This window comes from Tachyglossus aculeatus, chromosome 5 (assembly GCF_015852505.1).
Source record: "Tachyglossus aculeatus isolate mTacAcu1 chromosome 5, mTacAcu1.pri, whole genome shotgun sequence".
In the NCBI taxonomy this organism is placed as follows: domain Eukaryota; kingdom Metazoa; phylum Chordata; class Mammalia; order Monotremata; family Tachyglossidae; genus Tachyglossus; species Tachyglossus aculeatus.
The window spans coordinates 20,726,755-20,739,363 of record NC_052070.1 but is presented as its reverse complement, the minus strand read 5'-3'; the positions used below and the strand labels follow the sequence as shown (position 1 = coordinate 20,739,363).

Here is a 12,609-nt window from a genome sequence, read left to right as displayed (position 1 = left end):
TACATCCAAAAATGTAAAAATAGCTGCAGTTCCTCCATCAGTGAAATATTAATAATGGATAAGGAAATGGCATTTTAAGCATTTCTTGTCAAAGCTTATGAACTAGTATCTTTTATTTCAAAATGATGCATCAGAAAAATCAATGATGGACTATCTTATCATTGATTTCTGATAACACTCAGGTCATCCTAATAGCACTGTCATAGATTAGTCATAGATCATGATTCCTCTTGCCATACCAGGTTTATGAAATGAAAATTCTGGGATAGTTGCTACTTATTTTTAGAATAAAGTAGTACTTGTTAATGCCAGCTATATGCATTTATTATTATTATTATATTTAGTATGCCTTAATTTTCATGAAGGACAGTACTAAGTACTGAAGTAAATGTGAGAGGACCAATTAGACATGATCTCTGTCATATAAGGGGCTCACAGTCTAAGTGGGGGATGACAGATGCATACAAAACAAGGAAAATATAACAGAGAATAACTGCGCATTGAAAAATTCAGCATAAAACTGTTTTGGGAATTTGCTGTCCACAGGTTCCTCACTACTCTAACCCCCAAACCTTAGTACTGAGCCTACAGTCTTCCCAAAATTCAGATGGCTAGGAAGACAGGCTTCACCTCATAAGCGCTTAGTAGAGTGCTCTGCACGCAGTAAGTGCTCAATATATACCATTAATTGATTGACATTGGGCATGAGGGGGGGAGTCTACCTCAGCCATTGGGAAGCCCCACCATGGAACATGGAACTCATGGGGATAAGGAAATTCCATCCATGTAAATCCACCTACTGCCCACGTACAATCCTCTTCTTCCTGTCACTGCCTGCTCCTGCATATTGGGTAGAACTGGGGGTGGCTTATTTTTCAAATATCAGTGTGATTGTGTTTAAATACTCAGGTGGGGAACAGGTATGATTAAAATGAATAATAATTAGTGTATTTGTTAAGCACTTACTATGTGTCAAACACTGTACTAAGCACTGCGGTAGAGACGAGTTTAATCAGGTTGAACCCAATCTCTGTCCCATATGGAACTCACAGTATAAGTAGGAGTGAGAACAGGTATTGCATCCCCATTTTACAGATGAGGAAAACTGGGGCACGGAGAAGTTAAGTGACTTGCCCAAGGTCACAAAGCAGGCAAGTGGTGGAAGTACTATTGATCTTTCTGCACTCTGCAGATTTGGGTTGGTCCAGTTCACAAATGGACTGAACTCCTAGCCCTGGTGGGAACAAATTCAGGGTGAGTTAAGTTTTCTTTCTTTCTCATGTCCTTTCTCTAGACTGGAACTCCCTCCCCTTTCATATCTGACAGACCACCAGGCGTCTCATATTCAAAGCTCTACTAAAATAATATCTCCTCCAGGAAACCTTCTCCAAGTAACCTTTCATTTTCCCACCCTATTTGCCCTTCCTTCTGCCTTACCTATGCACCTGGGTCTGTACCTTTTAAGAACTTTGACATTCACCTCGCCTCCAGCCCCCTAGTACTTATATATATATATATCTTTACAATTTAATGCTTTGCCTGTCTGTAATTAATTTTAAGGTTCATCTCTCCCACTAGATGGGGAAGCAGTATGGCATAGGTGATAGAGCACTGGCCTGGGACTCAGAAGGTCATGAATTCTAATGTTGGCTCTGCTGCTTGTCTACTGCATGACCTTGGGCAAGTCACTTCACTTCTTTGTGCCCCAGGTACCTCATCTGTAAAATGGGGATTGAGATTGTGAGTCCCATGGGGACAGAGATTGTGTCCAACCCAATTTGCTTGTATCCACTCCAGCCTGGCATATAGTAAGCACTTAACAAATACCACAATTATTATGTAAGCTGTTTGTGGGCTGGGAATGTGTCCACCAACTCGATCTTATTGTACTCTCCCAAATACTTAGTACAATACTCTGCACACAATATACACTCAGTAAATACCATTACCCCTCTCAGAGTTGCACCTGGAGAGTTTTCAGTACTCTACCAGTCTCGGCTATAGGAGGGAAAGTCAAGCAGAGGCATATCTATTCCATTCCTAGCTTGGGGCAGTGGCTAGCAAGTGGAAGACCATCTGCTACAAGATAAATCTCCCCTGTGCTGGGCAGCAGCAGCTTGGGGGAGAGTCGAGGGTGGAGACTCTAGTTTACTGTGGGGATGGAGGCAATGGTAAATCACTTCTGCATTTTTACCACGAAAACTCTAAGGATACACTACCAGAACAATGGCAGATGGAGATGGCGCGTTCCAGTGGAGATGTGTCCATGGCGTCACTATGGGTTGGACGTGACTCGACAGCATAAGACAATAACAACAACAAATGCCATTAATTGATAGATTTCTCATGCCACAAATTTTCTTGTCAACATTTATTTCTCCCAAAGGCTTCCCAGGCAGTTTCATTCATCTTCCCAGGCACAGGCCCAAGAGTCAGAGGACATGGGTTCTGATCTAAGCTCCACCACTTGCCTGCTGTGTGACCTTGGGCAATCACTTCACTTCTCTGTGCCTCAGCGACCTCATCTGTAAATTGGGGATTGATACTGTGAGCCCTACATGGGACAAGGACTGAGTCCAGCCCAATTTTCTTGTATCCACACCAATGCTAAGCAGAGGTGTTACTATGTGCCATAGTAAACATTTAACAAATACCGCAATTATTATATAATCCGGTGGTCACCTGGGACTTTATGCAGCAGGTACAGGTACCTGTTCAGTGTAAACTCCATGTGAGCAGGGATTGCATCTACCAACTCAATATTATAACAATATTTTTCTTTTCCAAGCACACAGTAGGGGCTCGATTAATACTGTTGGTTTCAAGGTACTGACAACTACAACAAAGTGGGGATTTGTAGGTGTCCACAACCTTTCTGCCAGTTTCAGTTAGCTGAAAGAACACTGACAGTGAAACTCTCACACCTGTCGAACCCTGAGAGAATCGAGCTGTAGCATCATCTTCACTTTCAGTTGAGGAAATTGAGCCTCAAGAAAGTTCTTGCCCAGCTAGGATCCACAGTGCATTCATTTGTGGTGGATTGTGGATCAGAATCAATGTCAGTTGCAGAAATGGGAATGAGAAGGATGAAAGGACACAGAGAATATTTGTAATGACACCCTTCCATGGTGGCATGAGGCTGGAGGAGAGGGAGGAAATGGCTTGTTTGGCAGAAAAGGGACAGGAGCCGGAGCTTTCTTTCCTTCCCATCTTAACAACCCTGTTCGCAACTAGGAAGCCCTGGTGTTTTGGATCATTAGTTCAGAAAGACAGATGCTTGGATAATGAGGTCTGAAACTGTAATTTCATTAACATTTGCGAGAGGGGTCTGGCCTTTGTATTTCCAACTTTGTCTTGTGATTATTCACCAGCAGTTGAGAGCTAGCTTGAGAGCTAATCCTCCATCAGATTTTAGTGTCTCCCAGAGCAGAAACTCTTCCCAGCATGTCCTTGAAATTCTATGGGGACTTTGAAAAGCTACAGACTCTATTTCTTTCCCCTCCCTTCATTTGCTATGGTTGCATCAGACTTACATCTGTGTACAGGAGATGGCTAATCACTCAATCAATCAGTGGTATTCATTTGCAGTTACCCTGTGCGGAGTACTCTACTAGCACTTGAGGGAGTACAGTACAATAGAGTTGGTAGACATATTTTAGAGGGGGAGAGAGACATTAAAATAAATTACAGGCTGGGGAAATGGCAGAGTAGTGGGATAGGTACATAAGTACAGTGGGGCTGAGTTTGGGGTAAATGTCAAGTCTCTAAAGGGTACAGATCCAAGTGCATAGATGAGACAGAAGGGAGAGCAAGTAGGGAAAAAGAGGATTTGGGGAAGGCTTCTTGGGGGAGAGGTGATTTTAATAAGGCTTGGAAGGTGGGGAGAGTGATGACCTGTCACTCAAGCACTTAGTATAGTGTGCTGCCCACTAAGCACTCAATAAATACGATTGAATAACTGAGTATCTAAATATCAGGCCAATTTTGTCCACTTCAAGTTTATCCTTGCTTTCTTTAACTCTGCCCTCTTGTCTGCCCAGCAAAACTATTCCTCTTCCCTTATTGATACCCATGCCCATTGCCTTCACCAGTTGTTCCAGACATTTAACTCCCTCCTCAGGCCCCCTGTTCCCCTTCTCTCTCCCATCCCTAGCCCCAGATGACCTGGCCATATACTTTATTAAGAAAATTAGCACCATCAGGTATGAGCTTCCCAAAATCACCCCGCCCCTCCTCAGCCCCTCCCCCTTCCAGCCCCCTCTTTACCTTTCCCATCCTTCCCAGCAGTATCTCTAGAGGAGATCTCCTGCCTCCTCTCAAATGCCACCCACTTCACCTGTGCATCAGACCCCATTCCTTTCCACCTTATAAAAACTCTTGCAACCTCCCTCCTTCCCTCTCTAACAACCATCTTCAGTCGTTCATTCTCCAGTGGCTTCTTCCCCACTGCCTTCAAACATGCTCAAGTCTCCCCCATCTTAAAAAAAAGACTTGTGAGAGACCTAATTCAGAAAAGCTAGCAGAACTGGCTGTAGGCCAAGGCTGGGAATTGAATTTCTAGCCAGGCAGAGAGCCTGGAAGTTGTATAGCTAAACAAACAGGCGGCTCCTTAATCTGGATGTATTTTGTTTAGAGGGAGAAGAGTGGTGACCTCCAGAAGGATTAAGTTTTTGCCTTAGGATGAAAAGGAAGGAAACTGTTGAAGCATCACTGAACTAGATTTTGGCAATGGAGTCTCCAGCTTTGCCTTCAGTGCTGTTCTGGTTCCAACCTTTTGAAACACAGGGTGACATGAACATTAATAAGAACAAGGTGGAAGATGTAGAACTATTCCTTAACCCACTCTCTTTTTTCCTCCCAACCCAACTGTACCTCATTCTCTGGCTTCCCCACTCCATCTCCTTGCACATGCTGCTTCCCTGACTCGGAGCTCCTTCCTTCCCCAATTCCAACAGTCCAGAGCCTTCCCTGTATTCTTGAAAGCCCACCTCCTTCAATGGGCCTACCCTAATTGATTCCCAGCTTCCCAAGTCATAGAAATCCACCAGTTATCTCTAACACTTAAGTATCAGTTATCCATTTTGATCACACTGGAAATACTTTTCTGTCTGCCCCTTATTAGAATATAAGCTCCTTAAGGACAGGAAATGTGCTATTTGCTTGTTTTTTTGAACTTCTCAAGCCCACAGCACAGTTTACTGAATGGAATGTGCCTTCAATTAATGCTCTCTGTACTACTTCTACAGATTCTGACCTGATTATCTTGTACCTCACTCGAGCCTTTATACAGTGGTTAGCACATTAGTAAGCTCTTAACACATGCCTCTTAACACGGCTCTTAACACAATCTTCTAGATTGTAAACTCGTTGTAGGCAGGGAATGTGTCAGTTGTAAGTACTCAATAAATGAATGAACATGCCACAATTATTATTACTACGATAACTATTACTACTACTATTACTACTTCTCTTGACTGTAGCTAGCATGTGAACTTTTCTCCCCGCATCTTTCACCATGGCCATGCTAGTACTGCACTGTCTCTCTTCCACCATCCACTGTGTATTTTTCACCATCTATCACTGGTGAAGGAATTCCTGCTTCATCCTACTGATAGGTAGTTGGGAGTGCTGGTTTGTTTAATTTGCCTGTTAGCTTAACCTCTGCCCTCTCCCTCAGCCAGGGAACATGATCATTACCAGATTTGGGTAACAAGATGTCACTCCTTTGTTTCTGACTCTCTTAGTGACCTCACGCATGGACCCCTGAAGTTCCATCACTAATTTCACTCCAGGTGCAGAGGGAGGGGCTAGGGAGAGAGCTCTGATTTTCCAAGCTGGCTTTTCCCAGTTTCTCAGGTCAGGCTTTCCCAGCCCAGTCTTTCCCAGCCCAATCATTGCCAGCCCAGCTTTTCTCAGCCCAGTCTTTCCCAACCTAGCCATTCCCAGCATGCCATAGCTGCAAGACAGTACAGTCAGGGATGGGGTATGAAGAAAAGAGGGAGAAGGAGTTAATTTAATAACTACTTTTCTGCTCTGTGGGCCACAGGGTTTGTCATTTTGGGCCAGTGCTGAGGCTGTGGAGCCGATGTGAACTGAAGCCTTTGTGCAAATTGAAACAAATCAAAACCAATGATGAAGACGGTCCAGCTGGATTGAATGATGGGCTTTCCTGTGAGGGACAGGATGCTGCTTGGCCCCAGCAGAGGGACCAGCATGTGGGACAGGGACTGTATCCAACCCGATTTGCTTGTATCCACCTCAGCACTTAATTCAATAATGGCCTAGCAGTTTGATTGGAGAGAGTCATGTTGTGAAATAGAACCAACAGGATTTGGTGACAGATTGAATATGTGGGTTGAATGAGAGTGATGAGTGAATATGAATATGGGCATGTAGGACAAAGAGGATGAATTATTAACAGAATTTAGTAAGACAATGAATCTCTCCTGCTTTCCGAATAAAGAGGCATTCATAAACCCACATGTTCCTTGGAGGATGAAAATTTCTATTAGGAAGAGAGTCTTGCTCATTTATTGTGGTATTATGAAAAAGGAAACCGTGCACTGAGGTTTTTCAGACAAATGGTTTTATATTGTAAATTTCATTTTACAAAATCTGAGTTAGAAACAATAACCCAAATGGGGTAATTAAAATATTTCCCTTTTTCTGCTGGGTCAAAATGTGTGAATAGCCCAAAGAGAGAGGAGATTGGGTTTATAGATTTAATCCATGAGTAGCCCGACTGTCCTGACAAAGGGAAACTCCCTCTGTGAGAGAAGAGAGTTTGCTGCTCACTGTCCCTGAACTAAGGAAAGGGGCTTGTGGACAAGGTATGCCTGAGGCCTGCCTAATCCTGCCGCCACTGAGTCCTTGGTAGCGCATATATAGATCATCACCACTCCTTGCTCTGGCTTCCTGTGGAGTAACCAGGCAGAGTTACAAAGCTTGGATTTGATTTCCCACTTCCTGGGGCAGAGGCCTATCGCATTCCTTTTATCAGTAGCTGTGACCTTATTGAAGGGTCTGTTTTCTGTATCCACAGACTATCCTGGGGCTCTAATAACTAAGGTGTTTTCTTCAACATTCATCCTTCGTGTCATCTTACCCAGTAACATTTCCAGGTGCTCCCATAATAGTTCCTCCTGTTTTGGGAGCCAGCTTCTGAATGATAATAATAATAATAATGATAATGGCATTTGTTAAGTGCTTACTATGTGCAGAGCACTGTTCTAAGCGCTGGGGGGTTTACAAGGTGATCAAGTTGTCCCATGTGGGGCTCACAGTCTTAACCTCCATTTTACAGATGAGGTAACAGAGGCTCAGAGAAGTTAAGTGACTTGTCCAAGGTCACACAGCAGACATGTGGGGGAGCGGGATTCGAACCCATGACCTCTGACTCCAAAGCCCGCTCTCTTTCCACTGAGCCATGCTGCTGCGTGGCCTAATGAGTCCTCTGAAGAAGCAGCGAGGCCTGGGACTCAGGAGGACTTGAGTTCTAGTCCCAGCTCTGCCATTTGTCTGCTGTGTGACCTTGGGCAAGTCACTTCACTTCTCTGTGCCTCACTTCCCTCATCTGTCAAATGGGGATTTTAAGACTGTGAGCCCCATTTGAGACAGTGACCATGTCCAACCCAATATGCTTGCACCTACAATGAAAAGGAGTCTTTGAAGCCTTAGTGACCCAATCAAATCAATCCAGTGTTTTTTGTGAGATGAGCTTTTCTCCAGGGTGATCAAACAGCTTCCCATGGGAGCAGGGCTGAAGGCCTGGGAGTGTTGGGAGAAATGAAGGGTAACCAGAAGATAGACAGAAACAGCCCTTTCAATATTGGATCTTTTCCTCTTGGTTTCCCATTTGCTTTCAATCCTGTTTGGAAGCACTGCTGAGCCTGGAGTTCAGGAATGTTACTTATGCATCAGTTCAAAGATCAATAGTTACAACATTGAGCACCCACTGCGTGCATGGCTCTTTCATTCATTCTTTCAATCGTATTTATTGAGCGCTTACTGTGTGCAGAGCACTGTACTAAGCACTTAGGAAGTACACATTGGCAACATATAGAGGCAGTCCCTACCCAACAATCGGCTCACAGTTTAGAAGGGGGAGACAGACAACAAAAAAAACAAGTAGACAGGTGTCAATACCATCAGAATAAATAGAATTATAGCTATATACACATCATTAATAAAATAAATGGAGTAATAAATATGTACAAGTGCTGCGGGGAGAGGAAATGGGTAGGGCAGAGGGAGGGAGTGGGGGTGATGGGGAAGGGAGGATGAACAGAGGAAATGGGGGCTCAGTCTAGGAAGGCCTCCTGGAAGAGGTGAGCTCTAAGTAGGGCTTTGAAGGGAGGAAGAGAGCTAGTTTGGCGGATGTGTGGAGGGAGGGCATTTCAGGCGAGAACAAGGCACAGTGAGGGGTTTAGTGGCAGAGGAGTGGAGTGTGCGGGCTGGGCTGGAGAAGGAGAGAAGGAAAGTGAGGTGGGAGAGGGCAAGGTGATGGAGAGCTTTGAATCCAATATTGAGGCTCTGCATTGAGCACTTGGAAGAGTCCAGCACTACCAAATGTCTCAGTTTCTGCCTTTAATAAGGTACTTACAATCTAATGAGGAATTTTTTAATGGCATTGGTTAAGTGCCAGGCATTGTACTAAGCACTGGGGTTAGATACAAGCTAATCAGGATGGATAGAGTCCGTGTCCCTCATGAGGCTCAACAGTCTTAATTTCCATGAAACAGATGAGGTAACTGAGGCACAGAAAGTTAAATAACTTGCCCAAAGTCACACAGGAGACAAGTGGCAGAGCCTAATTAGAACCCAGGTCCTTTTGACTCCCAGTTCTGTGCTCTATCCACTAAGCACTGCTGCTTCTCCAGATTGGATTAGTGGATAGAGCATTATGGACAGTAGACAATGGATAGCTTTTTAGAGTTCATGATCTAAAAAACCTTCTTCCTGTCACAGCAATTCATTTCATCTCTTTAAAAGCATTATTTTTAATATTTCAGGTTTGAATTAATTCTGGGCAAGAAACCAAGGAATATTTGTTTTTCTAATGATTACAACAGATCTAGAAGTTAATTAGAAAAAGATGTGGCATGGTAAAAACTGGGGTGTAATTAGTAAGATTTGTTATGAGCCATTTGAATTTCATTTTCAATATAAATATTATCTTAGTTCCTGTGTGTTTGAGATTTTAAACTTTCCCACCATCATTTGGATTTAGGTTTCCAACCATTTCCTCACTTCAGACAATTCAGATATTTTAAAACTTGACATGGAGACTTTTTCTCTCTTTATTTTGGGAAGAACAACTACAAACTCCTAAGCCCAAATCTGATTAACTGTTGGTTTGCAAATTGATCTATGAATGGCATAAAACTACCAAAATTGTGGGTTTGGGATTTGGGGCTATAAAGTTGCAGAGGAGATGGAAGAGGCTCCATAGCTTTCTCAAAAGAGTCCCCTGTTGAAATGAAATGTTGACCCACAAAATCCTTTATCCAGATTTGATGGCAGGGTGTTGGGGCAATTAAGCATCTCCAGAAGGCACAGAAACAATCAATAAATTAATCAGTGGTATTTATGGAGTGCTTACTGTGTGCAGAGCACCATCCTAAGGACTTGGGAGAGTACGGTGGAGTTGAGACACGAATCCTGACCACAAGAAATTTACAAGGGAGATGAACATCCTTCTTTCTGATCCTGCACTGAAGTAGGGATGCTTATGCTTCAGTGGGAGATTTAATAACAACAATAATAATAATAATAATAATAATAATTAGCACTTGTTAGACACTTACTATGTGCTGAGCACTATAGTAAGCATTGGGGCAGATTCAAGAGAATTTGGTGAGGTGCAGCCCCGCTCCCACAGAGGGCTCACAGTCTAAGTGGAAGGGAGAACAGGTATTTAATCCCCAGTTTACCAGTGAGGAAACTGAAGCACAGAGAAGTTAAGTGACATGCCCAAGTTCATGCAGCAGGCAAATGGTGGAGCCGCAGTGGAAACCCTACTCTGCCTACCCATAAATAGATGGTTTTTGTTAAGTGCTTACTATGTGCCAAGCACTGTTCTAAGCACTGGGGAAGATATGAGGTAATTAGGTTGTCCCACAGTCATAATCCCCATATTCCAGATGAGGTAACTGAGGCACAGAGAAGTTAAGTGACTTGCCAAGTTCACACAGCTGACAGGTGGCAGAGCTGGAATTAGAACCCACGACCTTTGACTCCCAAGCCTGGGCTCTTTCCACTGAGCCATGTGGCTTTTCTCTCTCTCTCTCTCTCTCTCTCTCTCTCTCTCTCTCTCTCTCTCTCTCTCTCTCTCTCTCTCTCTCTCTCTCTCTCTCTCTCTCTCTCTCTCCCTCCCCCCTCTCTCCCTCTCTCTCCCTCCCTCCCTCTCTCTCCCTCCCTCCCTCCCTCTATATATATAGTGCTCTGCACACAGTAAGTGCAATAAATATAATTGAATGAATGAATAAATATATATGTATTTGTTGTGCTTACTGTGTGCAGAGTAAACGCTGTGTGCAGAGCATTGTACTAGGTTCTTGGAAAGTGCAATTCAGGAACAAAGAGTGACAATCCCTGCCCACAGTGGGCTCACAGTCTAGATGTGGGGAGACAGACATCAATACAAATAAACAAGCATCAGTAGCTTTGATATAAATGAATAGAATTATAGATCTATACACATCAAAACAAGTAAACAGGCATTAATATAGATAAATAAAATTATAGATATGTACATCTATACACAAGTGCTGTGGGCCAGGGGAAAGACAGGCGAAGGGAGATCAGCAAAGCTGATCTGATGCTGCAGTCTCAAAGTGGGAAATGACAAGTGCTTGGACCAGTGTGGTAGCAGTTGGAATGGAGAAGAAGGGATGGATTCTAGAAATGTTGTAAAGGCAGAACCAATCGGACTTTTGCCAGAGTGATTATGTGGGTTGAATAAGAGAGGATGTTGAGGAAAATGCCATGGTAACGGGCCTGAGAGACAGGGAAAATAGTGGTGGTGTCTGCAGCAATGCGATTGTTTAGTGAAAACATGAGGATTTATGTTTCGGTCATGTTAAGTTTAAGGTATTGGCAGAACATCCAAGTAAAAATATTCTGAAGGCTGTAAGAAACATGAGATTGTGGAGATGAGCGATCGAGGATAAAGGAGTTAAAGCAGGAGTCATCAGTGTAGAAATGGTAGTTGAAGTTGTAGGAATGAATGAGTTTTACAAAGGAGTGGGTATAGTTGGAGAATAGAAGGGAACCCAGAACTTAATCTTGAGTGACAGAGTCTTCTTCTCAACTCCTCTTCACACCTTTGAACTCCTCTCTCCCTCAGTATCTTCTTCAGTTGCTTTTAAATAGTCATCTACACTCTTTGAAAGTGATACATGAATGAGATTAGATTGTTAAATTCTTTAAGGATAGGGATCTCCCTGCTATCTGTATTGTAATCTCCCAAAAACCCCATACAGGGCTTTGCCCTGAGTAAGCATTCAATAAATAGTAGTGATTCTTAGAGTGCTTGATTGATCCCCAAATCTTAGCTGATGGTGGAGAGAGCATACCTTCTTCATCTGTTTTGGCATCTTGCAATGATGCATTGAATCTTTAAGGTGAAAAACCACAATGGCTGTGTCTCTGTGTGTCATGGGGTGACTGTAACCTGGAATATGCTTAACATTCTGGGAAAACCCACTACCATTTCTTCATGGTCCTTGTAGGCATCACAAGTCAGGCTCCGTGTGTGTGTGTGTGTGTGTGTGTGTATGTTTCAGTTTCAAAGATGGTGCTAGTGATAGAGAAATCTTAATCTATGTGCCTGTGTGTGTGTGTGTGTGTGTGTGCGCACGCACATATCTGGCTTTCAGCTTCAACGATGGTACTAGTGATAGAGAAATTTTCATCAGTGTGCGTGTGTGTGTGTGTGTGTGTAAGACACATCCAATGCATAAGTGACTGTTCCTCACTGTATGCATGTAAAGATTATTCTGGGCTTGCACAATGCCACACATTGCCAACACCGGCCCAGCCCAGAAATGCTGGAGATCAGCCTGCCAGGATCAGCAGCCGAAGCAGCAGCAGCAGTGGCAGTAGCAGGGCTACTACTAGCCTCAAGGCTCCAGTAGTTCGCCTGGAAGGGGGACTTGTCTAATCCTGGGCTTTGGAGAAGCAGTTCCTATCCTGGGTCAGACTGCTACAGAGAGGAAGTTGTGGGTGCACTAAGATGTTGTCAGTGCAGCATGATGGGGTATGTTTTGAAACCATGTGCATTCAATAGCCTAATGCCTGTGCAGTATCTTTCCTGCAGCAGCCTGAGACAAAAGGAGAATGCCAACACCCTCCACTCCACTCCTTAGCTGGTCAGTCATGCGCTGCATTATTCACATGCCCTGGTTGCCTGCCAGTAAATAACACAACTAATGCCTTTTATCAAGTACTCAAATGCAATTCACTTTCATTATCTCAAGAATCAGTATCCCCATTTTACAGATGAGAAAACTGAGATTCCTCTTGCTGGAGCTCACAGGTCAGAAACTGACACCATTTAAAAGGGATGATGGGCTGGTAAAGGGGGACAAAGATAAAAAGAAAAGGAAA

The 12,609-nt window shown here is 43.6% G+C and overlaps 1 non-coding gene across 1 annotated transcript; it reads left to right on the top strand.

Moving 5' to 3' along the window:
* The first annotated feature begins 1,948 nt into the window (after nucleotides 1-1,948).
* Nucleotides 1,949-2,087, top strand: LOC119929088. The gene has a single exon (XR_005451229.1). It is a non-coding gene; the product is annotated as a small nucleolar RNA SNORA7 (small nucleolar RNA).
* Nucleotides 2,088-12,609: the final 10,522 nt, after the last annotated feature.